The following is a 23,915-nucleotide window of genomic DNA, read 5'->3' as shown; positions in this document are numbered from 1 at the left end:
ACACTACGGTTTTACGCAATGTGGTGTGTCTATTAATCTTTAACCCGGACAGGATCCGGGCTACTGAACGCATAAAAGGACATGTAATTCGTTCACAAGATTTTAATAATTTTCCCAAGTTATAAAAGAGTTTGTGCCTCGTGCATTCAAATCAATTTTAATAAACATTTTCAAATGTGTCAGTTGAACGTATCTACCAGTGTAAACTGACGTATTTTTCCCCAAAAAGATTAAGTGCAGGTACTACACGAAATTGGCTGGTAATAGCTTCCTAGCATCACGAATAGTCTCGCAAACTTGATGTTGTATCTGACTGAACAATACTTTATATTATTTATGATCCCCTGTGGATACAATTCGACTTCTGTAATACACTTGATATTACATTCAAAAGGTTGAATTATATTTATCTTTATGCTTCCGCTGTGCATTCATATAATTGTGTGGTTTTACTATATTGTTGCCAACTATGTCACGGTAATCCCCCACCGGGCCCACCGGTGAGACACGTGGAAAGCGGGGTGTGACAGGTTGGTATCAGAGCCAACACTGAGTGAATTAAACACTATCCTAATGTGTTTAATCTCAGTGACACAATTGCACATACTTGAGTCTAGACAAGAACTTAGGACAAATTCGAAATTGTTATTCCAATTTTGTCTTTTCTTTTATTCTTGGTATTTAAAGTTTTATAAAGCAGGAAATATGCCGCCAGTGATATTCCGAGGAAGAGGAAGGGGAAGAAGAGGCAGAGGAGAGATCGTTACTCATCACGATCACGAAGCCGGGCCTTCAGGTACGCGAGCTCCTTCGACTACAAGGAGTGAAGAACCGCAGAGGTGTAACACCCATCTAATTTAACTTGATTTTTATAATAAATTATACCATTGTAAATAAAAGTTTACTTAATTAGCATAAAATTCATACAAGAAGTTCATAAGTAGCAAAATCTTAAGTCAACCAACGACTAAGTTAAAACATTTCAAAAGTTGTTTAACAATTGTTTACAACCCGTAAACCAAGTCTAGTAAAGATTTAAAACATTGCGGAAGCTTGTAGATAGTGTTCGGTTCTTCAAAAGTTTGCTCGATCATCTTCCGGTTAGTTTCCATCATCACCTAAGATCAAAACCACAACAAAAGTTAGTTTTGATCAAGTTAAAAGGGTTACAAACAAGTTCCATGGGTCAACATTAAATAAAAAAAAATAACTTTTCCGGAACAAGGGCGTCGCGTGACGCCAAGGAGGCTCGCGTGACGCCTAGCCCCTAAATTCACAGCAGGTTTGTTTTTCTGATGCTGCAAATTCCCAGCTCCGAATTCAATCAAGTTCCAACTTTAAATAGCCATAACTTTTGACTCGTAAGTCCGTTTTAGGTGATTCTTTTTCCTATGCGTCTGTAAATTCGTTACCGACACGTCTATTACAAATTTCATATCGAAAGATTTGATTACGGACCGAAAGACTATATGTCCCTATACAATTATTCGACCCATTCTAACTTAGCCATTTTACTACCTTTTAACTAATAAACCTATGGCGCCTTATGTCCAACATCCGGGGCTTATTGTCAACCACATTTCTTACCAATTTCATAGTTTAATGTCTTTGTGATTATTATCGCCATTATCGACTACTAGAACGTTTAAAACTATAATTTTCACAACTAAAAGATCCATTGGCTCATCTTGTGGAATCATCCACTTATGATGACTACCAATTGGTTCGTCGACTATACTAAATCTATTAATTTACATTCCAACCATAATCAATATAATTTCAACGCAGATTTCGTTTCAATAATAAGATTTACAAAACTTATCAACAACTCGCTTAAAGTAACCAATCAAGTTACGTACCTTCATAATTCATCGACTGTAACACCTCGAAAAATTTCGTCCAATAATGTCTTGACACGTGTCATAAGGTTCCGGTATGTGAAAACATACTTTAGAGGGACTAAAATTGACAAACAGTGAAAACTATGGATCGTAAGGGTCCAAAGTGTCAACAATGGATAAATAGACTCTATGATAACCCTACATAATGTTCATAACCTTAAACGGATGATTCATGGATCATACGACGCGGAAATTGCACAAAAGTGAGGAATTACAAACTATAGGGGCCAAAAGTGTCAACATGTTGAATTTATACCTCTGAGTGAACTTTTGGCAGACCCGAAGCTTTATAATGCTAAAATATACTCACTAGAATATGTGGTAAAAATTTCGTGAAGTTTCGTTAACGTATGAGAAAGTTATGGCCAAAACCGTACTTGAGGGGCTAAAAGCGTCAACGTCGAATTTCATGGCTTTTCGGTTGAGCGCAAAGTTATCCGAGGACATTACCATGTTGGTAAATGTCCTAAGGTTCTTAGAAACCAAGTTTGGGGGTTTACGAGTCAAAATAAGCAGCCGAAACATCGCGTGCAAGACCAGGGACCAAAGCTGTCAATGTTTGAAACTTGTTTGGCTGATCAGAGGGTCAGGCGACCCGCCTGGACATGCCCAGGCGGGCCGCGTGGGACTGCCAGTAACAGAAATCGCGAAAATGACCATTTTGGGTCCGAATTTGAAGTTGTAAACAGCTGTTATCACCTCTCTTTTGATCCAATGAAAGTCCTTGCATGCCTAGGCTACTGAGAACTTGCTACTACCTCTGATTTCATCCATAAAACAGATCAAGCTCATTTCTTTGAGCTCATACATTGTGATCAAGAACATCCAACTTGTAACACTCTCAAGACAACTTCCTGGAGCAAATCTGAACGTCAAGGCAACATCCTAGTGTTAACTAAGCATCAATAGGACCTTTGTAAGCTTCTAATTCAGTCCTTAATTCGTTCTTGCATCGATTATTAGTAAAAGTCAAACTGATTGTTCATACACTTTGACTTTCTGATTAAACGAGTTTCACTCAGTCTTTTCTCAAATTGAAACCAGATATATGTTGGTATTTACGTGGGAAACAAACCCTCAAAAGGGTATTCTCTGATTCCCACTTAATGCATGCTAATTGTCGAGTCAAACTTGTTTCTAAAAAGTCAACAGAAATGGTTTTTGTGAAAAATAGCTTAAATGGTAATGTAGATGACATGCAATCTGTTTGATCATCATAGATAGCTTTATAATGAATATAAGAATGTGTTTTACCATGATCAACTCGACAATCTTGAGTATAAATACGAATCGGAACCGAAAGTCTTATAAAAAGATTTTTTTCGTAGACTATCGATTCGGATCCGTACATGCATGTTTGAGACCTGTATTGGAGAGTACTTTGAACCATTTTTATTTTGGTAAAACTCTCTGGAATTTTTATATCTCGAGTCTATTCTTAGCCGATTCATTTGCATGTTCCGATTTATGCTTAAAGTTGACTATTTTGCCCTTTTTGATATAAACGTGATTTTTGGAAAAGTGAAAGAGTAGAAATCTTTATTTCCAATATATAAACTTGCACCGAAAATTTGAGACCCGTTGGTGGTCCAGACTTTGAATTATGGCCGATAGCGTAAAACTATATCTTAAAGTTACATAAACGGCGCATTTCGCATATGACCCATTTCAGGCCACGTTTTGATACAAAACTTTTTACCCACTGATGTTATATAATATTTTGGGATTTTTGATGATTTTTATTTGATTTTTGGCTGAACGGATCATACGTCGCTAAGTCGATTCGGTGGATGCCGGTTTTGACCGTTTAAGCCATAAAATGAGTTTTATACATTCTTTTGACCTCAAACCTGTTTCTACTGATCTTATTTGTTAAATAAATTATTTTGAGTGTTCTGGAAATATAAAAATCTCAGCTTTCTTTTGAAAACCCGGAAACGGCTCTAAATCGCATTTTTAGCGTCTTTAGCGCATAGTAAGCGTTATACTCATTTTAAACATATAAGACTCATACCTACTGATGTATTTGGTATATTTTCATATAATAACAGTAAGTATAAATGTTTGAACTCAGATTTCCAGTTTTGGCATTTTTAGCCCTTGTGAAATTACTAAAATACCCCTACGGTGCATAGATTGATTTTTAAATGATAAGTTTGGTATATGGGTCATACCCTACTGTTATAATATGCTAAATGAAGTATATTTACTGTATAAACCAGACCCGTAACTCAGATTTACAATTTTACTCTTTTATAATCTTTTAAATAACCAAAATGCCCTTCTAAGGCATAAATTGAGTTTAAAACTATTCGGGGCATAATAGAACATAACTTACTGATATTATATCATATTTAAAGCATAATATCTCAGGGAACTTACATATGACTCATTCGGCTACCCGTAACGCCCTTTTTGCGTTCGGTTCGGTTTATGTAACTAGTTTGCATAGATTGACCGAAACGGGTCAAACGTTATCATTTTTGTCTCAAAATCCAGAATGTATTTAGTATACCCATATTATACAAGTATTCAAACTTGTCGGGTCTAAATCACGTTCTATCCGGTCTTCGCTTAATCGTGCGCTTGAACCGTGTATTTCCTTAAAACTAACCGGTCTAAGCTTAGGCTTAATTAAAGACCCGTTAGTATTCTAATTGGTTATTTATACCATCGTTCCAGACTAGAGCTTTCCGGTAAATTGTACCTACGCTTACTTAGGAATACGGCTGAGTTATTATTCTTGCTATTTAAGACAGGAGCTAGCTCAGGTAAATACTTTTAACTTATTTTCCCTTATACGGGCTTGGGATACGGTATTATAAAAATACCGCTTGGTCGGGTGTAGAAACTGTTTAATCGGAGATGATTAAATTGCATAATCCCGTTTTAATCTGTGTTGATTGATAACGAATAACATTGGGGGTTAATGACCGTGTCCTGGATATCCTTGGCTCATTTTAAAAAGTGAATGGCCACGACGTAAGCACAAGGTGTAGGCAAAACACCTCCTGTTGCATATGTATAACGTATACTCACTCGTGAGAGTATCTTCTTGTGAGATTATATTTGTGGTGTGTCGATTAATCTTGTCCGGCTTGTATTGTATAATCACCGGCCCTAAATGTTGGACAACCATGTAAATCGGATACAAGATTTTATTAATAAAATTGTCCCAAGTATAAAGATTAATTTTGCCTCTGTGCATTTTAATCAATGTGTCAAGATATTTTGTGCCGTTTGCACTCAAATCACTTTTCAAACTCTTTTTCCAAAATGAGTCAGTTAATTGTATTTACCAGTGTAAACTGACGTATTTTTCCAAAAGGTTAAGTGACAGGTACTATGCGTAATTGGCTGGGAGCTCAGGGCGTCACTAAGGAATCTTGCAAGTTCTAGATGCCTAAAGTCTATTGAACAGTTTTCTTTTATTGATCCGCCTGTGGATCCTTTACCTTCCGTTGTAATACTTTGACATTACTTATATTCGGAATGTAATATAATTATCTTCTGCTTCCGCTGTGCATTTAGATATTGTGTTGTTTGTCTATGATGATGCCAACTACGTCACTATACTCCCCACCGGGCCCACCGGTGACACGTGGAAAATTGGGGTGTGACAGGTTGGTATCAGAGCCAACATTGAGTGAATTAAACACTATCCTAATGTGTTTAATCTCAGTGACACAATTGCACATACTCGAGTCTAGACTTAACATAGGAATACTCCCGATTCTAATATGGAATTTACTGCTTCCGATTATTTTTATATTGGATACGTCGCCAAGCGAAGAAGCCGTAATAGGAGTTCTCCACACCGGAGCCCGAGATGCTGAGTCTCGTACCGCGGCTAAAATGGAACGAACATCCAAGGAGAAAGCATTCAGAAATAAGATAAAGAAGAAACTCCTTTTACTGAAAATCGTTTTCCTTATTAGTCCTTATAAGGACATAATTATTTTTTAATGCCTACGGGCCAAACTTATTTAAAACATCCATTAGTGATGTAGTGCCTACGAGCCAAACTTATTAAACATCCATTAGTGATGTAGTGCCTGCGGGCCAAACTTATTAAACATCCAATAGTGATGTAGCGCCTACGGGCCATACTAATTGTCATATAAGACAAAAGGCAGTGGTGGTCTATGACTCCCTGTCAAGAAAAGGTAATGAACTTTGATTCACACCTAAATGCCTTGATCCCAGACGATCATGGCTTATAAATTAAACTTGTCCTCGTGACTAAGCCTTTTGTGCTATTACTAAATGCCTCGATCCCAGACGATCATGGCTTATAAATTAAACTTGTCCTCGTGACTAAGCCTTTTGTGCTATTACTAAATGCCTCGATCCCAGACGATCATGGCTTATAAATTAAACTTTTCCTCGTGACTAATCCTTTTGTGCTAATACTAAATGCCTCGATCCCAGACGATCATGGCTTATAAATTAACTTGTCTACGCGACTAGGCCATTTGTGCTATTATTAACTTATAAATTAGGATTTATGATAAAATCCTGAATAAAATAAATATCCTTCCTTCCCTGCCAGTAGGCATTTTTTTTAAAAAGAATCTTAAAGGTGAAATCTAGCCTACGCGGCCAAGATGGTGAAACCTACCCAAGGGATTCAGATCCTTGTTAACGCCTAAGAACGTGTTAGCACTCCTGACAAATGTGATTCGATAAATCACAACAATCAAACTTATATTGGATTCTTCCAATTTTCTTATCTAGCCTAGTGATTTAGAAATCATGGCTTGTGTCATCCTATAAGATGATCACATTATAAACATCCGATAGTGATGAAGTGCCTCCGGGCTAAACTTGTTGTCCGATAAGACAACGACAGTGGTGGTCTTGACCTCCTGTCTAAAGGTGTTGGACCATGTCCAAGCATAATAGTCGGTAGGATCCATACGATCTCGACTAATAACATCTGAGAAGATGATCATATTATAACCACCCCTTAGAAGGGAAATGCCCACGGGCTATACTAATTGTCATAAAAGACAAACGACAGTTGAAGTCTACAACTCCCTGTCAAGAGAAGGTAATGAACGTGATTCAAACCTTAATGCATCGATTCTCTGAAATCATGGCTTACAAAAATTTAGAACTGTCCTTGTGACTAGGCCTTATGCGCCACTTTAATATCCTTAATGTTTTATAACTAGGATAAATTATAATGGAAAATGCTAATTAAATATAACTAACAAGTTAACCAATATGGCTTATATTACCATGGTTGATAAATCGTCAAACATGATGATTCCATAATAATCTCTGAATAAATCATTGTTAATAATTATGTAGCAATCAAGCTACATGGCTGGATTAGATGAAGTTAACAGTCGTTTGAAGGAGAGCAATGATACTACCGGAATTAATGTAACTGGAGCAGAACTGCAGGCAATAATAGATTATGCTGTTACTCGAGCTCTTGATCGACAGAATGATGAATCAAATGATACCCACTCCAAGACTCTATCTATGGCTTGTAGTAAGCCCCCTCCTAAAACATATGAGTCAAGGGGGGACGATGATCATGACTTGTCAAATCAAAGAAGTATTCCGTCTAGACAAGTTGTGTTTCATCAAGAGGCACCAGTTAAGACCTGTTCATATAAATATTTTATCTCTTGCAAGCCCAGAGACTTTACAGGAGAAAATGGAGCCATCGATTGCATGACATGGCTCGATGAGATGGACGCTGTTGTTGACATCAGCGGTTGTGCGGAGCAAGATGTTGTGAAATTTGTTTCACAATCATTTAAAGGAGAAGCGTTGGCATGGTGGAGATCATTGCTCCAAGCCACGGGGAAAGTTCTACTCTACAACTTATCTTGGGGACAATTTGTTGCTTTAGTCAAGGAAAACTATTGCCCTCAGCATGAAGTAGAAAAGATAGAATCAGACTTCTTGACTTTGGTCATGGAAGATTTGAATTGTCCGGCATATGTGACAAGTTTCAACACTATGTCCCGCCTAGTTCCTTATTTAGTCACCCCTGAACCTAAACGCATAGCGCGTTTCATTGGAGGCCTAGCACCAGAGATAAAAGGGAATGTTAAAGCATCTAGGCCAACCACATATAGGTCCGCGGTGGACTTATCCTTATCTCTCACCTTAGATGCAATCAGAATTAAGTCTGTTAAGGCTTCTGGCGAGAGAAGAAGAGAAAGAGAGGAGGAAAACTCTCATCAAACTAACAAGAAGAAGAAGGGAAGCTCGGAGCGTGGGAAAGATTCCGAGTTTAGGAAGAACTCGAGTCAGTCTGATAACAGACCCAAATGCAATAACTGCAAAAAGCAGCATTTTGGAAAATGTACAATAGACCCACGCGCTAAATTGTGTAGAATTTGCAAGACCAAAGGCCACAAAACCTTAGATTGCAAGGGGTTAAAGAACGCCACATGCTACAACTGTAACGAGGAAGGGCACATCAAAACCAACTGCCCAAAGCTTATAAAGAAGCCTGAGAGGCCAGGAAAACAAATGCATGAGTCTTCCGGATGAATGCCAGGAAGGATAACTATATAGCAGGTACTTTTCCTTATCAAGCAGTTTATGCAGAAATTTAATTGATACTGACACATGTGATTCAATAATGAACGATCACTGTTGAGAACTGTTGTATCCGTCTTGGTAGGACTTCGGTCATTTTATACGAAGTAGAAATTGGCCGATAACACTTTAGAAAATGCTCCAACAAACCTTAGATGGATATTTTATATCTAAATAGGAATCACTCTTTTCTGATATTCCTATGGCAAGCTTTCAAGCTCCCTAAATTCTTTAATATAATAAAGTCAGATGTGACGTTTTGATCCTCTGTCAGAAAGGTAATGGACTAGGTCCAAACCTTTAATGCCATTGATGGTCTTTTGCGACCTAGGCTAAGTAATATTAATATATTTTAAATAACGTTCATTAAGAATGTTAGTGCTATAATAGCCTGTATAGGTGATTAACACCATGGTTAGTATATATTAAGGCCATCAGAGTGAAAAATAGCAGTTGTTGGATTTCAACTAAGAAATTGTTTTATTGGTATTAGGAACCAATATCGAGTATGGCAAACTCGGGTAAGATAACAGTCAATCGCGCCATTGATGACGCGACGCATGCTAATGATGCTGAAATTGTAAACCTTAGAATTTCCAAAGATGTTCTTCAAAATATGATAGACGCAGCCGTTGGAAAAGCTGTGAAGAAGGCTGTGAAAAAGTTAAAGGAGCCTCATGCTGCTCAGTCCAAGTTTTATCTAGGACCACATTTCCTTACTCTTAAGGAGGATCTCGTTCATGCCTCGGATGCAAAGGATGAACTAAAAAGGAAAAGGGAGGTAGATAACTCCCAGAGTTCTAAGAAAAAGAACAAACAAAAGTCTGACAAGAAACCAGTATGTGAGACCTGCAAGAAGCGCCATTTTGGGAAATGCAGGTTCGAACCAAGATCCAAATCACAGCCCAGGGCTTGTGGGATCTGCAAGTCTAAGGGACATAAAACATTGGACTGTAAGGACATGAAGAATGCAGTTTGTTTTGGCTGTAATGAGAAAGGCCACATCAAGACTACGTGCCCTAAATATGTCAAAGGAAATGCGGCGGAGGAAGTAAAGCCAAAAATTTAAAGCGCCTAAAATGCCTAAGCTGGCCCATAAATAATGACATCAGGTACAATTCCTTGTTGTTTTATCAGTAATTTAAATGCTAAGAGTTTTATTTTGGTTCGGATACCAGTAAACCCTTCGTAAACTATAAGTATATCAAATTTTAAAACTCTTCATAAGGACTATATATATATATATATATATATATATATATATATATATATATATATTAAGTGTAAGGTAAAACTTACAAGTAGAAAATTTACCAGGACTATTTTTCCGTTCCTGTGAGAAATCGATAAGTCGCAAAAATGGTAGAACCGGCCATCCCCGGAATCGAATCTGGGTCTAGGCCGCACCCTTTCGCGCGCATAGCCAACCGAGCTAGGCGCCTAGTTTGTGAAAACTTCCATTTCGATTAAATATAAGCACTTGTATAATAATAAACCTTCATAAACCATAAGCCTAGTAAACCTTATATTAGCCACAAGGTATAAATTACCAAGGAAACCTTAGTAACCGATTCTTCTCGTATCGGCAAGGGATCCTTCCGAAAGATCTAAGGGTACTCTTTCTTCGCATAGAATACGACAACATATGTTATTTTAATTATTATTATTTTTCTCTCTGTTTCTTCTCATTGTTTGATATCGCCTGCGAATGCCAAACTATGTTTGATAAGAGTACCATATGAGGATTTGCGTATCCTAGTGTGTCCCATAGATTGCTTCCATGCCTGATCAGTATGGAGGTTTAATGCATGGGATCCACGAAGATATCCCAATAGTCATATTGTACTAAAGTCGACTAGTAGTATTCAAAGAAGATATCCAATATAGAAATGTCCCTATAAGTATCTCTACTTAGGGCATCTTTGCAAAGGCAAAGGGAATGTGTCGTTTATCTGAAACCGACAGCGATAGATGAGCCAAAGCCTGAGAGTACGGAAATCTCTGACATCCTTATGTGTCATAATTAGCTTCCTTATAAGAATTACCATGATCACCTCTTGAGAGGCAAGTAGAGTTAAGATCTATATCCCATTTCAGGTTATTATATTATGAAACCTTCAAGGTAGCTAGTACCATCATTGGAAGAATCGAAACCCCAAATAAGTAAGTTTTAAAATAAAGGATCCATATAGCCTAACTCGATATCCTGAAGAAATCGGCATTGTTAATTAAGAAAGAAGGTTCATTCTGCTTATGCATTGAATACCACAACCCCAAATTAAGCAACAATTGAGAATTTCCATCAGCTGCCCAGGATCGTCGATTGTTCGACTAACTGAGAGAATTAACTATCCCTTAAGATTAGTTTTAAGTAATGGTTGGAAGAACCATCTCACATTAAGATAAGCATTTCTATAATAGTGATGTATAAGTATCAAGGCTACTCCTTTGGGGACCTTGCTTAGATGGGATGTTAAATTATCTATTGCTAAATAGAAGATTGGTAAGTCCAATCATCCGGTCTGATAGTTGCCTTGGAAACAACGAATAAGATCAGGCAAATCCATGATCATCTGTAAGCTTGCCGGTTTTGGCAGAAAAATCAAAGAGTTGTGAAAATAGCAGCCCTCCTAAGTCCTTGTTAAGAAATAAGGTTCATCAAAGACATCACTCTGGAAGGGTGTGCCAAATTAAATAAGTATCAGGCTAGTTAAACTCTGATTATATATAAAAATCATTCGAAGGAATCGAATGTATCATAGATCATATAACTTATGAGCTAAAAGCCTATTTAAGGAGCTTGGTGGAACTCGCAATGTATTACACCCTAAGGATTAAGGGATATGTTTCGCCAATAAGCCAAGAAGCACTATCACATAACGGTTGGAAGACTTGTGATATAATGATAAACCCGTATCGAATGCGGATCCAAGGCGCAAAGATTTTCACGTCAAAGTAGGTGGAAAAGTGTTACTTAAGGTATCGCCCCGGAAGGGGGTGATGCGATTTGGTAAGAAAGGCAAGCTAAGCCCGAGATACGAAGGACCTTTCGAGATTTGTCGAACGTGTCGGGTCAGTCGCTTACAAGTTAAACTTGCCTGAAGAACTTAACGCCATGTGCCCCACATCTGTAAATTGAAGAAGTGTTTCGCTGACGAATCACTGGTTATACCGCATACAGATATACACATAGACGAGAGTTTGAAGTTCGTGGAAAAACCTTTGTCGATTGAGGACCGACAGGTGAAGAAGCTTCGAAGGAAGCACGTGCCTATTGTTAAGGTCAAATGGGATGCCCGTAGAGGTCCCGAATACACGTGGGAAGTGGAATCCACGATGAAAGAGAAATATCCTCATTTGTTTCAGTAAATCTCGAGGTCGAGATTTCTTTTAAGGGGGTGAGGATGTAACACCTCGAAAAATTTCGTCCAATAATGTCTTGACACGTGTCATAAGGTTCCGGTATGTGAAAACATACTTTAGAGGGACTAAAATTGACAAACAGTGAAAACTATGGAACGTAAGGGTCCAAAGTGTCAACAATGGATAAATAGACTCTATGATAACCCTACATAATGTTCATAACCTTAAACGGATGATTCATGGATCATACGACGCGGAAATTGCACAAAAGTGAGGAATTACAAACTATAGGGGCCAAAAGTGTCAACATGTTGAATTTATACCTCTGAGTGAACTTTTGGCAGACCCGAAGCTTTATAATGCTAAAATATACTCACTAGAATATGTGGTAAAAATTTCGTGAAGTTTCGTTAACGTATGAGAAAGTTATGGCCAAAACCGTACTTGAGGGGCTAAAAGCGTCAACGTCGAATTTCATGGCTTTTCGGTTGAGCGCAAAGTTATCCGAGGACATTACCATGTTGGTAAATGTCCTAAGGTTCTTAGAAACCAAGTTTGGGGGTTTACGAGTCAAAATAAGCAGCCGAAACATCGCGTGCAAAACCAGGGACCAAAGCTGTCAATGTTTGAAACTTGTTTGGCTGATCAGAGGGTCAGGCGACCCGCCTGGACATGCCCAGGCGGGCCGCGTGGGACTGCCAGTAACAGAAATCGCGAAAATGACCATTTTGGGTCCGAATTTGAAGTTGTAAACAGCTGTTATCACCTCTCTTTTGATCCAATGAAAGTCCTTGCATGCCTAGGCTACTGAGAACTTGCTACTACCTCTGATTTCATCCATAAAACAGATCAAAAGCTCATTTCTTTGAGCTCATACATTGTGATCAAGAACATCCAACTTGTAACACTCTCAAGACAACTTCCTGGAGCAAATCTGAACGTCAAGGCAACATCCTAGTGTTAACTAAGCATCAATAGGACCTTTGTAAGCTTCTAATTCAGTCCTTAATTCGTTCTTGCATCAATTATTAGTAAAAGTCAAACTGATTGTTCATACACTTTGACTTTCTGATTAAACGAGTTTCACTCAGTCTTTTCTCAAATTGAAACCAGATATATGTTGGTATTTACGTGGGAAACAAACCCTCAAAAGGGTATTCTCTGATTCCCACTTAATGCATGCTAATTGTCGAGTCAAACTTGTTTCTAAAAAGTCAACAGAAATGGTTTTTGTGAAAAATAGCTTAAATGGTAATGTAGATGACATGCAATCTATTTGATCATCATAGATAGCTTTATAATGAATATAAGAATGTGTTTTACCATGATCAACTCGACAATCTTGAGTATAAATACGAATCGGAACCGAAAGTCTTATAAAAAGATTTTTTTCGTAGACTATCGATTCGGATCCGTACATGCATGTTTGAGACCTGTATTGGAGAGTACTTTGAACCATTTTTATTTTGGTAAAACTCTCTGGAATTTTTATATCTCGAGTCTATTCTTAGCCGATTCATTTGCATGTTCCGATTTATGCTTAAAGTTGACTATTTTGCCCTTTTTGATATAAACGTGATTTTTGGAAAAGTGAAAGAGTAGAAATCTTTATTTCCAATATATAAACTTGCACCGAAAATTTGAGACCCGTTGGTGGTCCAGACTTTGAATTATGGCCGATAGCGTAAAACTATATCTTAAAGTTACATAAACGGCGCATTTCGCATATGACCCATTTCAGGCCACGTTTTGATACAAAACTTTTTACCCACTGATGTTATATAATATTTTGGGATTTTTGATGATTTTTATTTGATTTTTGGCTGAACGGATCATACGTCGCTAAGTCGATTCGGTGGATGCCGGTTTTGACCGTTTAAGCCATAAAATGAGTTTTATACATTCTTTTGACCTCAAACCTGTTTCTACTGATCTTATTTGTTAAATAAATTATTTTGAGCGTTCTGGAAATATAAAAATCTCAGCTTTCTTTTGAAAACCCGGAAACGGCTCTAAATCGCATTTTTAGCGTTTTTAGCGCATAGTAAGCGTTATACTCATTTTAAACATATAAGACTCATACCTACTGATGTATTTGGTATATTTTCATATAATAACAGTAAGTATAAATGTTTGAACTCAGATTTCCAGTTTTGGCATTTTTAGCCCTTGTGAAATTACTAAAATACCCCTACGGTGCATAGATTGATTTTTAAATGATAAGTTTGGTATATGGGTCATACCCTACTGTTATAATATGCTAAATGAAGTATATTTACTGTATAAACCAGACCCGTAACTCAGATTTACAATTTTACTCTTTTATAATCTTTTAAATAACCAAAATGCCCTTCTAAGGCATAAATTGAGTTTAAAACTATTCGGGGCATAATAGAACATAACTTACTGATATTATATCATATTTAAAGCATAATATCTCAGGGAACTTACATATGACTCATTCGGCTACCCGTAACGCCCTTTTTGCGTTCGGTTCGGTTTATGTAACTAGTTTGCATAGATTGACCGAAACGGGTCAAACGTTATCATTTTTGTCTCAAAATCCAGAATGTATTTAGTATACCCATATTATACAAGTATTCAAACTTGTCGGGTCTAAATCACGTTCTATCCGGTCTTCGCTTAATCGTGCGCTTGAACCGTGTATTTCCTTAAAACTAACCGGTCTAAGCTTAGGCTTAATTAAAGACCCGTTAGTATTCTAATTGGTTATTTATACCATCGTTCCAGACTAGAGCTTTCCGGTAAATTGTACCTACGCTTACTTAGGAATACGGCTGAGTTATTATTCTTGCTATTTAAGACAGGAGCTAGCTCAGGTAAATACTTTTAACTTATTTTCCCTTATACGGGCTTGGGATACGGTATTATAAAAATACCGCTTGGTCGGGTGTAGAAACTGTTTAATCGGAGATGATTAAATTGCATAATCCCGTTTTAATCTGTGTTGATTGATAACAAATAACATTGGGGGTTAATGACCGTGTCCTGGATATCCTTGGCTCATTTTAAAAAGTGAATGGCCACGACGTAAGCACAAGGTGTAGGCAAAACACCTCCTGTTGCATATGTATAACGTATACTCACTCGTGAGAGTATCTTCTTGTGAGATTATATTTGTGGTGTGTCGATTAATCTTGTCCGGCTTGTATTGTATAATCACCGGCCCTAAATGTTGGACAACCATGTAAATCGGATACAAGATTTTTATTAATAAAATTGTCCCAAGTATAAAGATTAATTTTGCCTCTGTGCATTTTAATCAATGTGTCAAGATATTTTGTGCCGTTTGCACTCAAATCACTTTTCAAACTCTTTTTCCAAAATGAGTCAGTTAATTGTATTTACCAGTGTAAACTGACGTATTTTTCCAAAAGGTTAAGTGACAGGTATTATGCGTAATTGGCTGGGAGCTCAGGGCGTCACTAAGGAATCTTGCAAGTTCTAGATGCCTAAAGTCTATTGAACAGTTTTCTTTTATTGATCCGCCTGTGGATCCTTTACCTTCCGTTGTAATACTTTGACATTACTTATATTCGGAATGTAATATAATTATCTTCTGCTTCCGCTGTGCATTTAGATATTGTGTTGTTTGTCTATGATGATGCCAACTACGTCACTATACTCCCCACCGGGCCCACCGGTGACACGTGGAAAATTGGGGTGTGACATCGACATTACTTTCTAACCATAATTGCACATTCTCGGGATTGTCAACCTTAGCGTGTCTCTTCCAATCCATGTTTTCTGCTTTTATAACTCATATTTAACGAGTGACGTTCGAGTCACTTCGAACACTACCATTTCGACCATTATTTTAACTCGTTTTTTTTTTCTATAGTGACTTACGTCACTTTACTGACATTCCCATTATGACTAATTAAACAATATTACCAATAAGCATGTCTAACCAACTATTTGTTTCGACCCGTTTGGTTTGTCGAGTGAATTCCATCACTTCTTAGACTTACCAATTGATTACAAATTCACTATTTCCACATCATAAATATTTTAACTATCTCTTTTGACCCGCTTGGATTGTCGAGTGAATTCCATCACTTCTTAGACTCACCAAGCGCATCTATTTTAGCCATACCAATATCAAACATATCTACGACTAGGCAAATCTCCATAAATGTAATGAGATGACAAGTCGCGTACCTTTAAAGCGTTCCTTTCAAGCGCGTGTCCGCTCCGGCTTGTCCGCTTGAAGACTCGGCTCCTTTGCCTATAGAGTTCAATCAACACTTTGTTTAGCACTCTATTCATATCTTATAATGCATAATTCATCTTATCATTTAAATATGCGTTTCGTTCGAAATCACCATATCTAGCTTTCTTTTAGGCATTTCAACAAACACCTAAAGGGCATAATTTCACGAAATCAACAATCAAGTTCATGACTATTTATTTAGCCAAGATTTTAACATCTTTTACTAGTTAATCAACTAATTTATAGTTCAATACCAAGATTAACTTCATAGAGTTTCAAATAACACTAGTTTACTAATCATGATTCTAGGGTTCATCATTTTTCTACAAAACCCACTACACACACATGGTGGATGATCATGAACTTCATAGTTTCATCATTATTTCAACAAGATAACGACTAGGGTTTACCCCTAAACATGATTTTATTCCAATTTCATCCAAACAACTATCATGCAAGCTATAATCTCAAATCTCATGTGTTTAACTAGAGTTTGAGATGGAATCAAAGTGTGAAATTTGACATACCTTGTGATCACTTCACTAAGGTGATCACTAATTTGTTCTTGGATTTTGATTTGGGTTTGATTTGGCCTCTTGATTTGATCAATCCTTGCACATTAGGGTTTTGAGCATGAGAGCTCCCCTGGCTCTGGTTGGAATCGCAGAACACACCACGTATGTGGGTGCTTTGTGTTTAATTTTTAATTTAATTGAAACCTTAATTCATTTGCCCATGTCTAGTCCCTCCACTTTACACAAGTTTTTGTAAAGGGTGTTTTAACCATGTTTATTTTGTCATTTCAAGCTTTTTAACTAACTAGGTTGTTTATTCCTAGTTATTTTATCTTGATAATTACCGTCATTTAATTTATAATATGAAATCTATATTTTTGGGGTGTTACAAGTCTACCCCCCTTAAAGAGGTTTCGTCCTCGAAACCTTTCTTACATAGTTCATCGGGTTTTAAACTCAATGCATTTGACCTGGGTAATCTTTTAAGCATTACTCATACCTTAGCCAATTGTTAGTATTACCCGAAAAATACGGTAATATCTTTTTGGTTACGAAACATCTACGTACCTCATACGACATAATGTAACTTGAAATAACGTGTTTCCGTTATTTCTACTAGTTTAGTTAACTTAGCGATATTCATCGCTTTTATATATTATCGAACTCTTTGTGAATCCGTTACCTTGACCCGTTTAAAGGTCTTTTAGTGAAATCTTTCACTTTTAGCCACTATTTCTTTTTTTTTTTTGTTTTCAAACTCATTTATTCGGTTCAGATATACAGAATCCACCGCTTACAAGCAACTAAATTTATTTAAATGACCTTAACCGGTCTCACTAACTAGACTTATTAATCCAGTTACTTTTTACCGTTTACTCGGGCTACAATGTGATTATACTCCACCTTACCTTTCTTGGCCATGATCACGTCACGCCATGTTTAGGTTTATATAAAATTTTCATCATCGAAAATCCTCCTTTCGAATGTATTGTTTTTACACCTATCGGTGTCTAGACCTTAATCCTTTAATATTAACCTTTTCTTAACTTCTCTCATAATACTTTTATATTTGTTAAAACGTCATTTCTTACTAAAACTAAATTTTAGTTTAACGTTTTCTCTTCACCTTGTCTTATATCCTTTTATTACTTCTAGGAATTTTAAGTCCGATGATTCATTTCCTTCCGATATTATTTAATTCGTGGAATTTAAAATCAGTTCCCACATTTAACTCAATCGACCCGTAGGTTATGATGATCCCGTAGATCATCTTTTATTCGTATTTATTTTCAAATGTATATATACCTATATAGCTTCAAGGCATCCCTTATGTTTGGAATCATTTGTTTTCGCTTTTTGAACTTTAGTTGGTCTTGGCCGTAGTTTAAGGCTTCATTCGTTTACTTTCGGACTAACCTTCCGACTTATGACTTCTGACGTTGCTTACGCGTCAGTTCGTCCTATGCTCACTGTTTTCCCCGATTTCTAATTATATTTCTTTTAAACCCATTATATAGGTTCATTAGTATTTCACACTTTTATTTATTCGATTCAAGCTCACTTTCATTAGCAAGCGCCATCATTTATTTAATTCTTTTGTCTTGTTCGTATGAAATTCCTTTGCTTATGAATGAAAATTTTCATTCTTTATTCAACCCGTTCAACTTTAAAATAGTTGAACGTAATTTGTCAAAATTTCAATTTACAGCATCTTATCGTCTTTTAGTCATGACCCGAAACCCGAGTCTTTTGAGTTTCCATCCGTGTTCCTGTTTCCTAGTCTACATATGTGTTTAAATCCTTACCCATCAACCGGGTATTTTACCGAAGTCGTTATTATTGCAACCCTCCCGGTATGCATTAAGACTTTGTTTCATTTTTATATTCCGACTTTGTCCTCAAATTTGTCGTTTTACAAAAACGACCCGTTGAGAGACATATTTGCATTTTTCGGGTTCGAGTGTAAGTACACCCCCTCCCAATACATATCTTCATCATTATACATGTTTTCATTTTCCGGGTTCACCGGTTTGCGTTTTCCTATTATATTAAGTGTTATTCCTTAATTGAATCGTTTGACTCTTTTTGGGTGAATTTTTCATTGCTTATGAATGTCAAACTCATTCTTTATTTGACCCGTCCAACTTTGAAATGGTTGAACGCAATTACCAAAACTTATATTGCGAAAATTCTTGTCATCTTTTAGTCATGACTCATATTCCGAGTCTTTTGACTTTCTATTTCACGTTCCCGTCTCTTGGTTTACGCATTCACCCACAATCCTACTCGTCCATCGGGTATGTTTACCGTCATCATTGTCAAGTAACCATTTTTATATGGTCTTAGACATCATTTTTAATTTATTGGTCGTCTTAGCGAAATCCATCGCTTTTATTCAATTAAGTCCTTTATTCGTTATTTATTTCGTTTGACTTGTCCATGTGAATTTCATCACTTATGTCAGTCAAACCTTTATCCCCATGCCTTAGCATTCTCATTAGTTGGTTTGTATTTTCATTTACTTCGATATTTATCCCTTCTCTCGGGCTCGTCATTTTAACGTAATACGCTTCCGTCGTCCGACTTGCGTTTACGTTTACTATCAAACATCTTATTTATTTGATTCATTTGGGTACCATTTAAGTTAGTCCCATTCACACTGCCCTTACTACATCGGACGTAAATGTGTCCGCTACAGAAAGCTCATGGTATCATATGCCATTACTTACTTGGCCAGAGTAAGCAATCAACACACGATACACATGACCCTTTTATAGCTTTCACACCACATCCTACGTAAGTAATGCCTCTATTTATTTCATATCTCTGATTTCATTTAGTAAAACTTTATTTATTTGCAAAACAACGATCATTAGTTTTACTAGTTTTACATTTGAACATATAAAATGTTATCTTTTCTATCGAACTATTATATAATCACCTTTGTTAATGTGATCGCTACTTTTCTCAATACATTATATTGAGAGTTTTCCACTTGGATAATTACCCCCCGTCCAAGTTTCCATATGAATTAATCCTATTATTTCTTTGTTATTCATCATCGTGAATAACACATATTTCTATTAAACTTCTCTTAGAAACATCATCCTGAATAGATATCCTATTCAAGTTTTATCAGATATATGCAACCGTTATCCCCTACGTGTTTGTTGCATATTACTACTTATGCGATTAAACTTAAAAGCGTGCACCTGGTAACGCTTGCCCTAACGGGCTTCTCTTGCCGTGAACTTTGTTCGTGATCATCACGCGATTTATGTCCTTGATGAGCATGCTCTTTGGACCGTTCCTTCATCATATCCATAATTTGTTCAACCCTCGTCATCTTCATATGCGAGTTTCTTCCTATTAGAACATTCATAAAAGTTAGTAATGTTAATTTTATTAAATGCCCGTATCATAATACAAGGCTTTTCTACTACACGTTTTAACGCACGTAATTTTGTTAACTATGTCTATTATTTAATTGAGGTATCGTATATTACACGATAACCCTATGTGTTATTTACAACACTTTAACATGCTAAACCATTAAAATACACGTACCTACCGGATTTGCGATCAAGCCTCGAACCGAACACCAATCTTTATCAAGAGCATAAGGTTTAAGTCCAAGCATAGTTTTCCCACCATGCTTGAATCTCTTAAACCAAGGCTCTGATACCAACTTGTAACACCCATCTAATTTAACTTGATTTTTATAATAAATTATACCATTGTAAATAAAAGTTTACTTAATTAGCATAAAATTCATACAAGAAGTTCATAAGTAGCAAAATCTTAAGTCAACCAACGACTAAGTTAAAACATTTCAAAAGTTGTTTAACAATTGTTTACAACCCGTAAACCAAGTCTAGTAAAGATTTAAAACATTGCGGAAGCTTGTAGATAGTGTTCGGTTCTTCAAAAGTTTGCTCGATCATCTTCCGGTTAGTTTCCATCATCACCTAAGATCAAAACCACAACAAAAGTTAGTTTTGATCAAGTTAAAAGGGTTACAAACAAGTTCCATGGGTCAACATTAAATAAAAAAATATAACTTTTCCGGAACAAGGGCGTCGCGTGACGCCAAGGAGGCTCGCGTGACGCCTAGCCCCTAAATTCACAGCAGGTTTGTTTTTCTGATGCTGCAAATTCCCAGCTCCGAATTCAATCAAGTTCCAACTTTAAATAGCCATAACTTTTGACTCGTAAGTCCGTTTTAGGTGATTCTTTTTCCTATGCGTCTGTAAATTCGTTACCGACACGTCTATTACAAATTTCATATCGAAAGATTTGATTACGGACCGAAAGACTATATGTCCCTATACAATTATTCGACCCATTCTAACTTAGCCATTTTACTACCTTTTAACTAATAAACCTATGGCGCCTTATGTCCAACATCCGGGGCTTATTGTCAACCACATTTCTTACCAATTTCATAGTTTAATGTCTTTGTGATTATTATCGCCATTATCGACTACTAGAACGTTTAAAACTATAATTTTCACAACTAAAAGATCCATTGGCTCATCTTGTGGAATCATCCACTTATGATGACTACCAATTGGTTCGTCGACTATACTAAATCTATTAATTTACATTCCAACCATAATCAATATAATTTCAACGCAGATTTCGTTTCAATAATAAGATTTACAAAACTTATCAACAACTCGCTTAAAGTAACCAATCAAGTTACGTACCTTCATAATTCATCGACATTACTTTCTAACCATAATTGCACATTCTCGGGATTGTCAACCTTAGCGTGTCTCTTCCAATCCATGTTTTCTGCTTTTATAACTCATATTTAACGAGTGACGTTCGAGTCACTTCGAACACTACCATTTCGACCATTATTTTAACTCGTTTTTTTTTCTATAGTGACTTACGTCACTTTACTGACATTCCCATTATGACTAATTAAACAATATTACCAATAAGCATGTCTAACCAACTATTTGTTTCGACCCGTTTGGTTTGTCGAGTGAATTCCATCACTTCTTAGACTTACCAATTGATTACAAGTTCACTATTTCCACATCATAAATATTTTAACTATCTCTTTTGACCCGCTTGGATTGTCGAGTGAATTCCATCACTTCTTAGACTCACCAAGCGCATCTATTTTAGCCATACCAATATCAAACATATCTACGACTAGGCAAATCTCCATAAATGTAATGAGATGACAAGTCGCGTACCTTTAAAGCGTTCCTTTCAAGCGCGTGTCCGCTCCGGCTTGTCCGCTTGAAGACTCGGCTCCTTTGCCTATAGAGTTCAATCAACACTTTGTTTAGCACTCTATTCATATCTTATAACGCATAATTCATCTTATCATTTAAATATGCGTTTCGTTCGAAATCACCATATCTAGCTTTCTTTTAGGCATTTCAACAAACACCTAAAGGGCATAATTTCACGAAATCAACAATCAAGTTCATGACTATTTATTTAGCCAAGATTTTAACATCTTTTACTAGTTAATCAACTAATTTATAGTTCAATACCAAGATTAACTTCATAGAGTTTCAAATAACACTAGTTTACTAATCATGATTCTAGGGTTCATCATTTTTCTACAAAACCCACTACACACACATGGTGGATGATCATGAACTTCATAGTTTCATCATTATTTCAACAAGATAACGACTAGGGTTTACCCCTAAACATGATTTTATTCCAATTTCATCCAAACAACTATCATGCAAGCTATAATCTCAAATCTCATGTGTTTAACTAGAGTTTGAGATGGAATCAAAGTGTGAAATTTGACATACCTTGTGATCACTTCACTAAGGTGATCACTAATTTGTTCTTGGATTTTGATTTGGGTTTGATTTGGCCTCTTGATTTGATCAATCCTTGCACATTAGGGTTTTGAGCATGAGAGCTCCCCTGGCTCTGGTTGGAATCGCAGAACACACCACGTATGTGGGTGTTTTGTGTTTAATTTTTAATTTAATTGAAACCTTAATTCATTTGCCCATGTCTAGTCCCTCCACTTTACACAAGTTTTTGTAAAGGGTGTTTTAACCATGTTTATTTTGTCATTTCAAGCTTTTTAACTAACTAGGTTGTTTATTCCTAGTTATTTTATCTTGATAATTACCGTCATTTAATTTATAATATGAAATCTATATTTTTGGGGTGTTACAAGAGGCGAAGAGACCTCTATGAACCTGCGAGGCATTCCACCTCGCATAGCTCGACGCCGTCGTACCGGCACTCATTCGGGCCAAATTCCGAGAATGACCCCAACAACCCGCAACCCTCCTTCATACCTCTACAGCGTTCGGTGTCACACCGGAATTATGACGACCCTACTCCATACTTCATAGGTCAGTTTAATCCAGCTGACTACATCCAGGAACCATCAGGTTTTGTTCCACTAGGGCCACAAGATCACTTCTCCGAAGATCATATGGACGAAGATACTGATCCGACAGAACCTGCTCGTGGTACGCCCACGCATCCAATAGAAGTCTCTGATGGGTCATCCTTCCATGGCACACCCTATCAGGGGCCTGATAGCTTTCAAGCGTTGTTTGACCGACATGAGTGGTACTACACGCCACCTCAGCAGACATCACAACAACCGCGACATCCACAGGATCCCTCCGAGGATTCACGCTTCGTGGCAGTTACGCCACCACCTCCGCCACCGGTACAGCCAGTAATGCCTGATCCGCCAAGGCGTAGGAGAACAAATGCTCGTATGTCCACACGAGGAGGAGGGGATTTCCACTTCAGCACCCCTCGACACTCTAGTAGTAGCCATTACCCGCCACTACAAGAAGAAGGACCTTCAAGTCCTATACAGGAGGCGAACTCCGCACCAGCTGCACCAAATTCGCCACCATTTGGGTATGACCAACCCATACCTGCTTACACGGGTCCAATGGCTTACAACCCGTTCGAACCGTCGCAAGCGCATTACAACTACAATTATGAGCGCGACCCATATGTGGTGTCGGCTAGATATAATGCACGATATCCCGACGGAGCTCATGGGAACATGGGAACACCGGACTACTCAGCTCATGGGTATCCAATACCTCCCAGACCTCCAGTTCCGCAACAAGCGCCACAACCACGTTTCTCTCCTCCTGAACAGGAAGAGATACTCCAACGACTAGATCGTGTGGAGAGAGAGTTCGAGGAAGAGAAAAAGAGCCACCGAGGATTTCTCAAAGGCTTAGCGAACCTATTAAAGGGCAAAAAGAAGAAACGTGACCACTAGCCCTTAATAGTTGTACTAATGTAATTTCTACTTTGAAATAAGTCCCTGCGTGGACATTTATCGTATTTCAGTCCCTACGTGGA

At 37.2% G+C, this 23,915-nt stretch overlaps 2 long non-coding RNA genes across 2 annotated transcripts; both read right to left on the bottom strand.

Annotated features, from left to right (window-relative positions):
• Positions 1 to 943: 943 nt before the first annotated feature.
• LOC110926861 lies at positions 944 to 16,724 on the bottom strand. The gene is made up of 3 exons (XR_002585415.2): positions 16,593 to 16,724; positions 16,014 to 16,080; positions 944 to 1,118 (listed from the first exon to the last, which is right to left on the bottom strand). It is a non-coding gene; the product is annotated as an uncharacterized LOC110926861 (long non-coding RNA).
• Positions 16,725 to 20,373: 3,649 nt separating this feature from the next.
• LOC118482069 lies at positions 20,374 to 22,503 on the bottom strand. The gene is made up of 3 exons (XR_004867038.1): positions 22,370 to 22,503; positions 21,791 to 21,857; positions 20,374 to 20,548 (listed from the first exon to the last, which is right to left on the bottom strand). It is a non-coding gene; the product is annotated as an uncharacterized LOC118482069 (long non-coding RNA).
• Positions 22,504 to 23,915: the final 1,412 nt, after the last annotated feature.

This window comes from Helianthus annuus, chromosome 9, assembly GCF_002127325.2.
Source record: "Helianthus annuus cultivar XRQ/B chromosome 9, HanXRQr2.0-SUNRISE, whole genome shotgun sequence".
NCBI lineage: Eukaryota > Viridiplantae > Streptophyta > Magnoliopsida > Asterales > Asteraceae > Helianthus > Helianthus annuus.
Note: the sequence above shows the minus strand (reverse complement) of the source record. Positions and strands in the feature narration are given on the sequence as shown.